Source organism: Cygnus atratus, chromosome 1, assembly GCF_013377495.2.
Source record: "Cygnus atratus isolate AKBS03 ecotype Queensland, Australia chromosome 1, CAtr_DNAZoo_HiC_assembly, whole genome shotgun sequence".
Classification (NCBI taxonomy): domain Eukaryota; kingdom Metazoa; phylum Chordata; class Aves; order Anseriformes; family Anatidae; genus Cygnus; species Cygnus atratus.
The window spans coordinates 85310633-85326382 of NC_066362.1; positions in this window are offsets into that span (position 1 = coordinate 85310633).

Here is a 15750-nt window from a genome sequence, read left to right on the forward strand (position 1 = left end):
TACACTGATATTTGCAGATATTATAAAAATAAACTGAGATCATCTCTAAACATTTAGAAAAGCTTTGCAAATATCTTAGTCTCCTAAGATCCTTTTGCAGTGCTGTAGCCTTGAGCAAAAGACTAATATCATTGTTTGATTTTTACTCTTGCAAAAGAAAGGTGAATTTTCAGATTCTGCTACACACATTTTATATTAAAAGACATTTTAACATATTGACTGCATCCTGTAAGCCTGAATAAAAGTTAATATCTGATAGATATCAGTAGAAAAAAAAAAAGACCCTGATGTTCATGTGAGCTATTGTTCTGAAGAAGAAAAAAAATCAGGTTACATAGAATTTGAAATTTATAAGACAGACCATTCTCCAAAACTGAAAAATTACTTAGTAGTACACAATAAAGCAAGTAACTTACATTCTCCAATATCCCAGTTAATATTTATTAAGCCTTTTTTAGAAAAATGTTGTTAGCAGTGCACAGTCTTGGACAAGTGCTTAAAGCAAGCGTTGCAACTTATATCTAAAAATTTGTTCAGCGAAAGGTATTTACAAGGAATTGTTTTTTCACTCTTTTGAAGGGAAAACGCAGGAGTCATTTACAACAATGCAAGCAGAACAAGTTTTGGAAAATAAGCATTGTATTTTATTGGATTATAAAAATAAGCCACTTCCAAAGCAGTTTTAAAGCAGTACAGTTAGTATGTTCAGCATTGCATTGTACTCAGTGTACTGAAGAAGTCACTCTTCTATTTCTAGTTTGTTGTGGGTTTAAGGTATTTTTTTGGGGGGTGGGGGGGTGGGGGTGGCGCACAACACACAACCAACATTCTGTAGTGCATGAGAAATAGATATTGAATTATAAGAAATTAATTTCAAGTAGAATTCCACTAATCTGCAGCTCTACTGAAATTAAGATACTCTTGAATATTTAAATATTAACATTTCAGCCAGAATTCTCTAGCATGCTTTATTCCTCCAAAGCACAGTTTTTGTCCTGAATGAGTCAGGAGCAGGGGGAAATTATCAAGTAGTCATAATAGCTATAAACTCATTAAGTAGTTGACTCACTTAAATTTACTCTGTGGAAAAAAAAAAAAAAAATTACTCCATTCTCACCACTTCTCTTCTCACCTTTCATGAGAATGGGTTGAGAGAACAATAACACAACAGTAATAAGCTTGTTAACAAGTATATTTACAGTCATCTATGGTCATTCCCTTCTGACCTTTCCATTAAGGAACAGCAGACTTATCCCCCAAAATTTTTATTTCTAATTGTAGTTTAAGGCACAATATTTTGATCCACACTGCAAGCATATTTACATACAATTTTTAGGGTCTAAGAGACTATAAAGTAGGTACTCAACATCCGCTACAGAAACTTGCAAAGTCGAAGGCACAAATCCCAATGATATTTTGTATACCCCTATATATGCTCTCAGCAAGTAGTACCTTGCAAAATCCAGCATACACATGTATACACCTTTACAAAGAAAACAGCAGTCTAGCAATTTTGCATTTGATGAACTTCAGATTAACTAAAAACATAGCATTTCTTGTTCTCTTTTCTGCAGAACCTGCAGCATTTCATCTTTATGTTCAGCATAAATAAAGGTTCTTCTTTATTGGAATATATGATGGATCATAGTCCATATAATATAAACAGCCCATCTTAAAGATCAGCACATTCACATTCTTCAAGAAAGCCAAAAAGAAAGTCAGTTTGAAATAATGTGAGAGTAAGAATTAGATGAGTACTAAAAATATTATAGTAAAAAAGTATCTCAGGTACAATCTCTCAGTAATACTTCAAGTGTTGTTCTGAGAAACTTTGGGGTGTTTTTTGAACCTTGTCTTGGAAAAAGTTGCTATAACAGAATAGCTTTGCTTAGGAAAAATAAGTGGGGAAATATGCTAATGGTGGAATTTTTGCCTCTTCATCAAAATCTTACCCAGTCTTTACAGAGGATTTCATTAATCACAAGTAGCTACACAGAAAAGGAACAAAGAGCTCTTGTCTAATCTCTATCAAAGATTCTGGTGAGATGAGATAAAGTATATTGCTACTTTTCCAAAAAAGAAAAGAAGAAAAAAAAACACAATCAACAAAAAAAAAAATCAACACCCACACCTTGATGATAATCTAACCTGTTTGTATTTTTCCCCACCAAGGGGTTTGACTGAGATTAACACGTATATACACGCACATTCCTCTTTAAAAAATAGGAAAAAAACAGATATAATAAATGTTAATATAGGGATAAATTTTCCCAGAACACCAAAGCACTTGAATATTTTAATTCTAAACATTTGTCTTAAGGTTAATGGTAAAATATAATTTCACATATTCAAAATCTTTCTCAGATGAACCTTCAACTCACAGAACAGTAGGACTCATCTCTCCTACATTATCATCATGAATATTTTCATTAAAGACCATGTTACGTACTAGTAACAACATCATAACATCAGACGCTTCCTCACCACTAAGTAAAGCATTCATAACGTGCATCAAAACCATCAACACTTTATCGCTTATAACAGCCTTGAGGGCCAGACAGTAGCAATATGACCCTGACGAAAAAAGCCAAGCCACCAGACCACCTTGAGTTCATGGAAAACATCCCTACAGTAGCCCTGCAAGACAGCACCTAGAGATATAGCAACCTCATCTGCACATAACTTCAGTGAGATGGACAAGTACAAGTTTTAAATCATTTTACCTTGATTTAGTTGCGACAGATGAAAGGAGAGAGGTGCTGTGGATCCAGCTGTATTTCCCATTTCACCAAATATCTGACAGATCAAAACTTTTGCCTACAGCCTGAATGCTACCATTTCAGTTACCAGTGGTAAACTTCCTGCTTCAGGTCTTCTCAATCTTCAGTTGCTGAGAACCAAAACAAATTAACAGCTTGCCCAGAAAAACTAGAGTTACAGCTTAGCTTATGTTTTGTTTTACAGAAGAGGCTGTACTACTGAAGCACAAAGACCAGCCACTCACCTGACTAAAGCAAGCTGCACACACTTCAACCCTCCACCTCCTTCCAGCTACCAAACCCACCTGACTTTTTTCTATCCCTTTATAGAAATCACCTGGCTATTTCCCAGTTGGATCTGATATCAACGAAAACCAGCTGGCTCCCTAGCCTCAAACTCCTCCTAACCCAAAAAGCAGATCAAGCTTTAAATTTATGAATTCAAAATAATGTATTTATAGGTTTTAATGTTTTTTATTGTTAACTGCAAATAAAAAAGCTTCCAACACATTGGTGAAGGAAGTTTTCATGTTGAGGAAATCAGCCTGCAAGTATTTTTGGTAGAGAGCAAAAATACCCTTAGGAGGAATCTTGGTTTTCACCTAAGACTTTCTTTTTTCTCTGCAAAGATAGTTTCATAAAAAATACCAGCAAACAGACAATGGTTAAAGTTTGAAGAAAACTATAGCTGAACTTCATACAGATTGTGCTAGGAATGAACTAATGAGCCTCAGATCACTCTTACATCAAATAAATCTTAAGACCATGGATGTGACAGAACACCTAAACATATTTTACAATTCCTCCTAAATATTCTAAGACATTATGAGAGTAGAATGCAAGAGACACCCTTAAGGCTATGAAAATGATTTTGAAAGATTGTCTCTACTAAATGTTAAGAGCAAAGGTTTTGTTAGAGGTAGGGGAGTAGAATGGAGAATGAGAAAGTAAAAAGCACTCACAGCACAGGAATTATTGAGAAGAACATGCTTTAAAAGGCATCTTTCTCTATGAGGGAGCAGGTGGATGTCTAATGGCTTTGGATGCATGCAGGAGTTTGCAAGTTAGAAAAGACAAAAAAATTGCAAATGAAAATGGAGAGAAAAAAATATGTAGAAAAGTGGATGCTTCTGGGAAATGTATGAAGGAAAAACATTCAAAGCTCCATGGTGACAGAGGGAGCTCACTATCTATTAAGAAATAGGGAAGTCACAAGGGTGAATAAAGCAAGACAAAAAACTTGAGAGATGGTTATCTATAGGTGAACGCATGGATGTCCAGCAAAAGGTTTTAAGACTAAAGCAGAACTGACAGTAACTTCCCCAGTCTAGATGACTTTAGAGAAAGGCAACCGTCACTAGCAGGTTTCCGCCCCTTGTGAATAACTGAAAGTCTGACTGTAGTGAACTTGTAGTGAACTGCCATGAATTTTACCAGCCTTAGATCTTGGGGATCTCATGCGATAGTTGGTTGTTCAACAGAAATCTATTTGATTTGTATTTTTTAAGAAAACACACTAACAAACAGTACTTCTGCATTATAAGCACACTGCTGCTTACAAAGTTATATTGAAACACCTACTGAAAAAAAAAAAAGACAATCTAGTGATTTATATAGAAAATAACACAAAAGTGCCTTTTCTTATATCCTTTCAGAAGAGCATTTTACAGTCTCCAATTCATCTGAGCTTTGAAAGAGTATGCTCATCCAAGCACAGAGTAAAACATAAAGATAGATTGGTGGTGGTCCTAAAATATGATTTACATTTTTGCAAGTTCGGAAACTGAAGAAACTGATAATGTTACACATCTCCAGAAACGTGGCTTGGAGACAAAGCTGCTTTTCAGAAAGCAGGGACATTTAAAATCTCAAAAGTATTCATTCCATAGTCTGTATTCAAAGCAAATCCAAGTTCTTGCACAAAAGGAGGTGAACAAACAGCCAGCTATACACTACTCATTAATGATGCAAGAAGCTATTTCAGCAACTGGGATCTTTAAAAGCAAATGCTGTCATGGAAAGATGCATTTATTTCAAAGCCATTAGAATATTTGTCTCAGGTATTCTTCCATATCCTCACCTGAGCTCACTCTATTTAAGAACAATGCAATCAGTCTAGTTGTTTAATAATGGAATATCTAAAACCTTTGCAATAAATATGTCCCTGGGCTTTTCTTTTTCCCATGGAATTTTCTAAGTATGAATCAAAGCAGAAGAAAATAGGAAGACTTAGAGAAGTTTGAACAAACCCTGATATTTTAACTTAAATATTATCTGGTGCATTCTATTTATTTTTCAGTCAGTCAGAACCACACACAAAGATCTCCTTAAGAGAACTGTGATTTAGTGCCAGGCTGTTTTGGAAATTTATCAGTATCTTTCTGGATTAAGAAGGATAAGGAAAGGGGATGAAGATTTTTTTGAGAAGTCCTGCAATCTTAGTCGAAGTCAGCACTTGGTGGCACCACAATGGCAAACACTGATCCATACATGGGCAAGGTCTTCTTGGTCTTATTCCACCAAAATCAGCACAAATGTCCAGCAAAGTGTATAAAAGGCCTTAGAGCAAGAGATGTTGGACTTGACAGAGCAATTAGATCTAGCTGGGACAAATGCATACTTACTATTCAGCCACCAGGGAAGATGTGCTTTCCTTTAGCTATTAGTTATTACTATACTACCATTTGCCTTTCTTTTTCTGCTCTTTCTCCAGCATGGTTTGTAAATGCATCTTGAAAAAGATTAAGTATTTACCTCTCTGTCCTTCCTGATGAATGATGGGACTACTTTTTCCTTCCCAAAGAAAACAGATCTGGCTACTCATAAGATTTAGGTTGTTAGACCTGCTTTTTTACACCAGGGAGAAGGCAGTAATTCACTTTGGCAAGCTCTCCTTAGTTTTGAAAATATCTCCAAGATGACAAAGCGTCTACTTCTTAGTGAAAACAACTGTGTCCCATGGACTTTAGCAGAATGTTTTCAACTGATCTGAATCAGAACAAAATCAGCCTGCTTATTGAGACAACTGCTGTGGGCAAAGTTGTTTGTTATCAAAATAATTATGGTAGCCTATTAGCACGGAATGAAACTATGGGCTTTTTGGATGGTATTCTGACTGAATAAAATTCTCTTAAGAAATTCAAAGTGAAAGACTGTTGTAGCATCAAAAGGTATTATGGTACATAGTTTACCTCTTTCAGTTAATGTTGCTTACATATGCTCCTTCCCAAGGATTTTGAAATGTTTGCATGTGAATTTGATTGAGTAAAGGTATAGCTTCATAGCACTGATAATACAGATGTCCTTCCTCATTTTAGGTAGGTGGGAATTTTCCTTTCCTCTATTATCTACAGCACTTATCCTCATCTGATACAGTACCTCGTATGTTTTTGAACTCTATTATTATCACTATGCTTTGAATCTTCCTTCTATAAAAAGTAACCAAATTCTTTACATAAATATGAGTGAGCTTCAAGAGGTGAGAAAGACTAAGAAGTTACCTCATGTGACAGTGTGTTCGTTCTCTTTTATCCCACTTTGCTATTTTATCTAATACAATTGGAAGAGATTGTCACCTACCAATAGTATCTGCAGTCCTTGCACAATGGACCCTTTGTCTTCAGCTGAAGCTTCCAAGATAAACTTTAATAGAAGTAATTGTGGAAAAAAAAAGGAAAAAAAAAGGAAAAATAAAAGTAAATAGCAATAAGAAAGGAGGATGCACTAAAAGGACAGAATCAAAGAAGTTAAACAACATGACAGGAAATTAAAACACCTTATAAACAGAAGATGAATAGATTAGAGAAAAGGCAATGTCTGGAGAAATTAGGAGAAAGCACAGTAAAGTGGAACATAGCAGGGGCTAGCCCATATCCTTTTCTTCAACTAAAATTGCTTCAGATTTCATTGAAGTAGAATGAAATATATTTTGTCTCAAATGAATGCTGCCTCTTCAGACCTGAATTCTGTCACCAGCACTTTGGCACATGTTTAAATAGACACTATGCTTTTCTTTTGCCATTTTCAGAAGTTATTCCACAGCCACTATTGGTTTTTTTTTAATCAACATTGATGCATCTCTACAAGCACTAATGACATCAGCGGTTCCCATGATCAGTATTTGTGCAAGGCATTTCTCTTTGGGGAAAAAGAGATACTCTTCTTTTTTTACTATTACTGCTGAGCTGAGGACTGAAGTTGTTATTTATATTACTGTTTTATACCCTACAGCAGACCTTTTAGTTTGAGATATCAGATACATTTTAATGATGTTCTAAGTAATGACATTATTACCTATGTAGCTGTAAGCATGATGTGTACCATTTTGCCCTGCAATTAACATTTTCTCCTTTTTCTTATGAATCGCATAGGTTTCCAGTTGCATACTGCTCAGATACAAGAGCGTGTGCATGTGCAAGCATGATTACAGCAGCTGACAGAAGAGCAGCACCCAGCCAAGCAGAAAATATAATTTCCGGGAGATAAAAACATGCGTTCCTAGAGACAACAATCTGCCCAAAGAAGTAGTCTGATAAATGTAGTTACCTAGTAATTTAGGAGTGAAAATGGTCAAGACTTCTCTAGTGGCTCTCATCTAAAGGGTCCCTCAGACCCTTATGTTCTTTGTTTCGATAAAGAATAGATTTGGTAGTTACGAAAGACTGACTTATCCACCTAATCTCCTAGGCTGCTATCATTTTAGATAAAGAATTGTATTGCATAGTCTCTAGACTTTAGAAAAAACTGAAATGTGGAAGACATCCTCGCTTTTGGTAGAAGGAAGAAAGCATATGGATTTTGCTGGCTTCTCTTTCTCTGTACATGAATATCCACACTGATATATGTTGGCTTGAAGAAATCCTCTAAAAACCCAGTGGAAAACTGGAATGGAAGTTACTAAATCTAAGAAAGAAAGATTAAACTTCTCCCTGACATAATCTAGTTGTAAATCAGGGTATCAGCATCCAGGGAGCCTTGTCCTCCCTTTCAGCTGTGTGTCATATTGAGTGTTCACACTTAGGAAACTCTGTAATGAACTTTTCTGTTAACAGTACATTTCATGTATTCTTTCTGCATGACTTGCCATTTCATTCCTCAGTTCATGTACCTCATGAGATAACATCCATGCTTTTTCAAGTCTCGGTCCCTTTCTTATTCCTCAGTTACAGTTACCCGCTGCTGTATATCTTCTTTTCCCCTCTCTCTTCACAGAAGTTGCAGCATCTCCCTTTTCCAAGATGGAGTCTTGGCCTCTCTGTTTTTCCCTGGATACGAGTAACCCACCAAGACTTGTCCTATATACCATGCTAAATTTGCTGTGGGGCATGCTTGAGCTTTATCCAATGGCTTCTATGATGAGAGCAGGTTTGAATACATTGAGTGTAAGTATTATTTACAGAGGGTAAACATTTTCACATTTTCCCCTATCTAGATACACAGCAATGAGATACATGCATTTCATTAGCAAAAATAATCAGCTGTTTTCCTAAGTAGCAATCTTCATTCTCACTTAATAGTCAGACTTTAAGGGAGCTGAGAGTGTTTTAATTAAAGGATGCAAACAAATGGCCTGATTTTGAGAGATGCTGAGCACCTGGTATTGCATAACACAGATGGTCTGTCAATGCCCCCACTGACCTGCTCCACTGACCCTCATTAAGGGCACACCAAAGCACAGCACGGTGACGGCTATGCAAGGCAGAGTCAACGAGGCTAAATTCCTTGCTCTTTAAACATGGTGATATAAATAATAACATCATAACCCCTGTCATTTAACCAAGGTTATTCAGGCATCCTCATGTCATATTTTATCCCAAACATGTAGGTATTTATAGCAAAGCAGAAAAGGCAAGGACTGTGAGGCATCAGTCCTGTGGTCATCCTGGGACTCAGCAACAGCTCCCAAAGATGACAGATGCCAAGCACTGGCAGCCGTACTGCAGGTTCAGCAAGCATCTTCTCACCTCTCCTGTCCACCAAACCACTCATGGAGCCCCTGCGCACTGCTCTGAGGTGTTCAGTCCTTGAGCTGAGCCTGCTCTGCATCTCACTGTCGCACTGATTCAAGTGTCCCCTCACACCATATAAGATAGTCAGGATATGCACAACAGTCAGATATGCTCAGAAAAGACAGCAAAAGATGACAGGGATTTTTAAAGGGAGGGGATGGACAACTAGAGCTCTCAAACCCCTGTGATGCTGGGCTGCTGCCCTGATAAATCTCTGCCATGGAAGAGGTTCTTCTCCAAGGCAGTGTGGTCTTAGATACTGAGCATCAACTTTTACACTTACCTTTCATAAACTCTGTAAAAAGCTCACTAGTGCTCTTCTGTGTTACCCTGGCTTCATACTGACAGGCGGTAGTGGGATGGCACAGCAGAGGTAAGGTAACAAGGAGGTACCAGGAGAAGCAGCAAATACCCAGTTACAGCACATAGCTGCTTGTTACGACAGGCAGCCAGTTTCCATAGTGGAGTTTGGCCTGGGATCTCCTCTGAACTCGTCTCAGACTGATAGTTAGCACAGGCTGCCATCACACCCATGACTGTGATAAAAGTTAAGCTACAATGGTAATTTCATCTCCATGCTCAGGTCTTGCTTTGATTATTGGAAAAACAGCCCTGTAAGTCTGCACAGGCATACCGTGAACTGAGGTGGGAGAAGGGAGTACTAGCCATCCATTAACTCCCTAATCCATCTGCAGCACAGAACTGAGAGCTTTGCCAGCATGCTACATGCTCTTCCAGAGCAAAAGTCTGGTATTGCCTTTCTTTCTTCAAACCCATGCCTGGCAAGGAGGAAGTGTGTGAGGGAAAAAAAAAAAAAAAAAAGAGCACACAGAATCTCTACATCGTTAATCTCCAGGCATGTGGATACAATCCAGGAAAAGAAAAAGGAAGGCAGGCAGCAAACCCCAGCCACCAGTTTGACACTAGTGAGTGAGAAACAATGAAGCAGCAAGGAACAACTAAGGCAAGCAGCAAGGAGCAGCTGATGTCCCTTAAGAAATAAACATCTCAGAAAAACCAGACCCCACAGACAAGGGAATCCCTCACAGGAGAGGAAATTGTCCACCTGATTTATTGCACAAGGGTGATTTAAACATGATGAAAAAGCCCCGGACTTTCAGACTTATCAAGTCTCTTGCTTTCAGGAGGTAGGAGAGCTTACAAAGGATGGTGGCTTACAACTCAGCTCCAAATCTTTTTTTTTTTTTTTTTTCACTCCATACTGATGTGGGGCACGGTTTGCAGAGATAGAAAGAGAAAAGCAACCTGGACTTCATGGCTGGGTACTGGAACTTCAAACACTGGGATAAACAAGGATTCCCTGTCTCAACCTCTCCAATACAACATTCACAGCCCAGTTCATTAACACCCACTACATTGGCCCTGGTGAAGCAGAGCTTAGGTGCAGGAAAGGGCCAGTAGCTGGCATGCACAGGAAATAATTCCATAACTCACATCTCGTCCCCAGGCTCTGCATGCACTGAGGTGAGAAAGATGCAAGAGGTGAGAAAGGCTGAAGTGGCGAGTGACCCTCACTCATGCCAATCTTCCACAGCCTTACTGATGTCTTCAGACCCATAATTTCCAATTTAATGTAGTCTGTGGAGAGTTTATGGTAAAATGGACAGAAATCCCCCTCGGAATTCTCCTGACCAGAGACACTTGGAGAATTGTCTCAGAACAAATTTCTGACATGCCGGTGACTAACCCTGATTGTTCAAGGAAGAAGTTGGGACTTCCATCTCATTGCTGGAGATGAACACTCTTTGGAAAGAAAATGGGGTGCAGTCTTGAATTTGAGAAATCTGTTTTTTATATTATTTTTCATCTAATAAAGATGTTTTGCTGCATAAAGTTGCTCAGAAAGGGACTGAAATGCATGCAGTTATGTTACAAAACTCATCAGTGTTCTGCATCCACAGCCCAGCCACCATGCCAATGTTTTAATTGCTTATTACTAATCATTCAAACGATCCATTATTATGATTATCTGTGCTGTCATGCTGTCTTGCAGCTCAAGTCCAGGATCAAGACTTTAATGAGATAGGCACTATGGAAATTCAGAACAAAAAGACTGGCTCAAAAAACTTGAGATCTAAGTATATAAGAAGTATGGGCCTTCTTCCCCTAGTAAATGCATAAAGTAAAGGCCCTGCATGCAGCCATTCACTGACCTACATTTTTTTTTTCTAATGGGATTAAATAGCTTTATCTAACAGTAAAAAAGTGCCACAGCTGTTTGTCTATGTGTGACACACAGAAACAGAAGAAAACAGACAAACAAACAAAAAAACATAAGTTTAAAACAAACAAGAAGGGCTTTTTTTTTTTTTTTATAAGTCCAGTAGCTAGCTCTGCTGTGGAACAGCTTACTAGAAGGACAATGTGGATACCAAAAGCATAAATGTGTTCAAAAAGTGACTAGTGCGTAAGCTTCAGCAAGATGAGAGGGTATACCAGGACAAGACATTCTGTGTTTGCCCCAGTCTTAGGCCCTTTTCCTGCATACTGACTACCAGCTCTCCTCAGAGAGGAGATAATGGACTTTGAAGGACTTTGTGCCTGACCCAGTGTGACTTCTCCTATGTAAAAGAACACAACAAGAAATATACTCTCAAAAATAAGCTTTAGATTGCTACCTATTATAATCAAAACAGAACAGCCCCTTCTTGCTACCATCAAAGCTATTGCCATGAGACACACACGCTGGTCAGGGTGCCGCTGCACTGGGTAGGGGGCAGCTTTACTCAAATGTGCAATCTCAGGCTGGGCCATGCTTTGAAGGCAAAAGAACACACAAAGCACAAAGGAGCAATGCGCAATTCCCACCTGTGTCACAAGCATCAGACACAGACACAGACACAGATTTCTAGGTTGGAAGAGACCTCAAGATCATCGAGTCCAACCTCCGACCTAACACTAAGTACTCCACTAAACCATATCGCTAAGCTCTACATCTAAACATCTCTTAAAGACCTCCAGGGATGGTGACTCCACCACCTCCCTGGGCAGCCCGTTCCAATGCTTAATAACCCTTTCGGTAAAGAAGTACTTCCTAACATCCAACCTAAAACTCCCCTGGCGCAACTTTAGCCCATTCCCCCTCGTCCTGTCACCAGGCACGTGGGAGAACAGACCAACCCCCACCTCGCTACAGCCTCCTTTAAGGTAACTGTAGAGAGCGATAAGGTCGCCCCTGAGCCTCCTCTTCTCCAGGCTGAACAAGCCCAGCTCCCTCAGCCACTCCTCCTAAGACTTGTTCTCCAGACCCCTCACCAGCTTCGTCGCCCTTCTCTGGACTCGCTCGACCACGTCCATGTCCTTCCTGTAGCGAGGGGCCCAAAACTGAACACAGTACTCGAGGTGCAGCCTCACCAGAGCCGAGTACAGGGGGACAATCACTTCCCTAGACCTGCTGGCCACACTGCTTCTTATACAGGCCAGGATGCTGTTGGCCTTCTTGGCCACCTGAGCACACTGCTGGCTCATATTCAGCCGACTATCAACCAATACTCCCAGGTCCTTCTCGGCCAGGCAGCTTTCCAGCCACTCATCTCCCAGCCTGTAGCTCTGCTTGGGGTTGTTGAGCCCCAGGTGCAGGACCCGGCACTTGGCCTTGTTGAACTTCATACAGTTGACCTCAGCCCATCGCTCCAGCCTATCCAGATCCTCCTGCAGAGCCTTCCTGCCCTCGAGCAGATCGACACACGCACTTAGCTTGGTGTCATCTGCAAACTTACTGAGGGTGCACTGGACGCCCTCATCCAGATCATCGATAAAGATATTAAAGAGGACTGGCCCCAGTACCGAGCCCTGGGGGACACCACTAGTGACCAGCGTCCAACCAGATTTGACTCCATTCACCACAACTCTCTGGGCCCGGCTATCCTGCCAGTTTCTAACCCAGCGAAGCGTACGCCAGTCATCATACCACAGGAAGCAAGAGGTCCTAAGGAGGTATTTGAAGGAGGAACTGGAGACGTTACTTGCTCAGACTGTGACAACTAGTGCCCTTGCACGCTGCTTTGGGAATCACTAGAGAATTTCTGCCACCGTCAATGTCACTTGAGCAGTTTTCCCTAGGAGAAAATCTTTGTAAAAGGTTTATAGGTGCTGCAGAAAATCATATACTAAATTGTCGGTTCTAGAGAGGCACTTTCACATCCCCCACTAGACCGACTGTAATGGCATTGATCTGAGGCCAGAAGCAGGCGATAGTGCGAACGCAGGTTAATCATACATGGTCAGCTCCTACTCATCAGCAGCAACAGACAAAGGACCGTTTTGCTTAACCTCTGCTATTTCTAAGTCACTTGTGGTATAATTAAAACTTTGTTCATTAAATCAAACAACAGCAGGAGATACACTTGACTGGTAGCTGGGGGAGGAGAAGACTTTATTCAGTAGTGTCATAACCTGCAAAAGAAAAAAAGGTATTCAGTTCATATAAAACTAGAACTTTAAAAGCCTGAAGAATACCAGCCCTAAGCAGCCTCCTCAGATCCTAGCAGACATCAAATGATCCAGGGAGACCACCTCTAAAGAGACCGATGGAACTACAATGTGGCTGTGTGATGCAGGTAGGTGTTAGAGCTGCTATCTACTTAGGTTTTCCTTTGCCTTTTTGAACAGTCAAAGGCATAAAAGAACCTCTAGAACTTTCACCTTTTTACAGTATTTGTGGGATCAAAGTTTGCAATGGTATGTAGGGGCTGGTTTCACCAAAACACATTTCTGGTTTCCTTCCAAAGCAAAGACTTGTATAAACAGAGGTCCAAGCAAACAACAAACCTCGTGAGCCAAAAAAGGGGCACATATGGTTTACTAACTAGCACCTAGGATCACTCAGTACCTAGGTAAATATCCATGAGGAAAGTAAATTGCACATAGCATTTGAAAAAGGAGCAGAAAGTACTGCTTGCAATTAGGTCATCCGTGACCTCTCAGCTTTTTGGGATGATGGACTAGAAGCATCCACAGGGATGTGTCAAGCTGGGAGGCCCAGTGCTGCATGCCAAGGAGAGAGCAAAGGGACGGAATAGGTGTGCAGCTGACAGCAGGTTGATTATGTCTCAAGCACATCTGAGCAGCAGCGAGGTATCTCTCACTTCAAAAATCTCCCTGTCCAAACACGCTGCTCTGCCAGCTGGTCTTTTGCCTTTGCAGAAGCGCTGAGCGCATCCTTGTCCACCCCTGCGCCACATCACATGCAGCCTAGCAACTCTTCCTCGCAGCCTGGCCATAACATTTCGGAGAACAGCCTCACCCAAGAGCGTGCACTTCGGAGGAGCCCAAACCCCACAGAAGATGGGTGGCTGATGCAGACCTTCCCCTCCCACCCCCCTCCCCGGCGCAAGGCTCAGACCGAGAAGACGGCAACCCCACAGCAGCCCCTCCATCCCACCTCGGACACCCTGGGGCCCACCGGGGCCGGCTCGGCGGGTGCGGGCAACCCGGGATCCGCGGGTGGAGCCACGCCGAAGCCCACAGCCCGCAGCCCACTGCCCTCCCCTGGCGGCTGCTCCGATCCGCTCCGCTCCTCCCCGCGGCTCTCCGCGGAGCCGCCTCCCGCAGCGCTCCAGGGGCCGGGGAGCGGGAGAGGAGCTGTCGGGGCGGCGCCGGAGCGCAGGCGGTAGAGTTTGCCCGGCCGCCGGCTGCCTCCTCCCCTTCCCTCCCCTCCCCTCTTCGTGGTTTTTAATTTTTTTTTTTTTTTTTTCTTCGCCTTTTTGGCGAGGGGGGAGCCGGAGCTGCTGCTTCGCGCTCCGCGGCGCCGGAGTGGATGCGCACGGACCGGTCCTCGTGGAAACGGCTCCCGGCGTTTCCCCCCCCAAAAAATCCAAGCCCCACCAACCCACCCAGTTGGATAATTGAAACGGTAAATCTGGCTAACTTTTCATTATCTCGCTTGCTGTGTGCTTATACCTGCAGATATTTGTGGCTTATCTGGCTTCTTTTCGTTGTCCGTTGGTTTTCGTTAATTAGCTTCTCTTGTACTGCTGGAGAACTTGAAACGCTGGGGTTTCTAACAGAGCAGGACTCAGTTTCTGCTTTATCCTCAAGTTGGACTGAGGAATGGAAACATTCCCAGTTCATACCAGCCTTGCACATACATTTACTTGTTTTATTAACCTGAACGTAGATGAGATTTCATGTGACAGCATTCCTTTGACTTTGTTTTTCCTTAGCTTAATTTTTTGCTGATGCTGAGACTACATAGATATGTGTATGCTACACACATGCAGTCCTGTATGCTGACTGATTTTGTATGCTGGCATTCACATCTGAAAATCCAAGTAGGCTATGAATCTTTTTAGTTTATAATGTCAACATGTGAACTGTCATCTGTTTTCATCTTAATTTAACTCGTAGATCCTGCCAAGATAAGGTCACCCAAAGCAAATCAAGTGGTACTTCTCAGCCCTATAATTATTTAAGTGATCAAAACATGCTATGAGTTGCACAGTTTGTATGATTTGTATAGCTTCTTAATCCGGTAGGCTTTTGTTTGAGAGAGAATTAATTTTATACATATCAATTACATACATTCATAAAGTTGGATGCTTTATGACACCGGGCAACCCCAGGCTTTCTGCACATTATAAAACTTTAGGAGATTATATGTCTTTGCTTTGTCAGATATTATTATTCCATGTATATTTATGCTTTCTACTATTAGATATTCTTGTTCTTGGAGCAGTAACCCAGCAGACATTTGCATGAGGAAAATAGAAATGAGAGGTTATTTAAAAAAAAAAAATGTTACTATATACATGGAAAAAAGACTCGCTTATTCTCATAAAATAGGGAAAAATGAGAGTAATAGTTTCATAGCTAGTAAATATGACTGACCTGAACTTAGCTCTACAATATGAGCTATACTTCCAAGTTTTAACTCAGAAAAAAACTCAGATTAGTGTAGACTCTGTAGCTCTTCATTGATCTTGTTTCTTTGCTTCCTGAGAAGTCATTTATGTATTGATCTA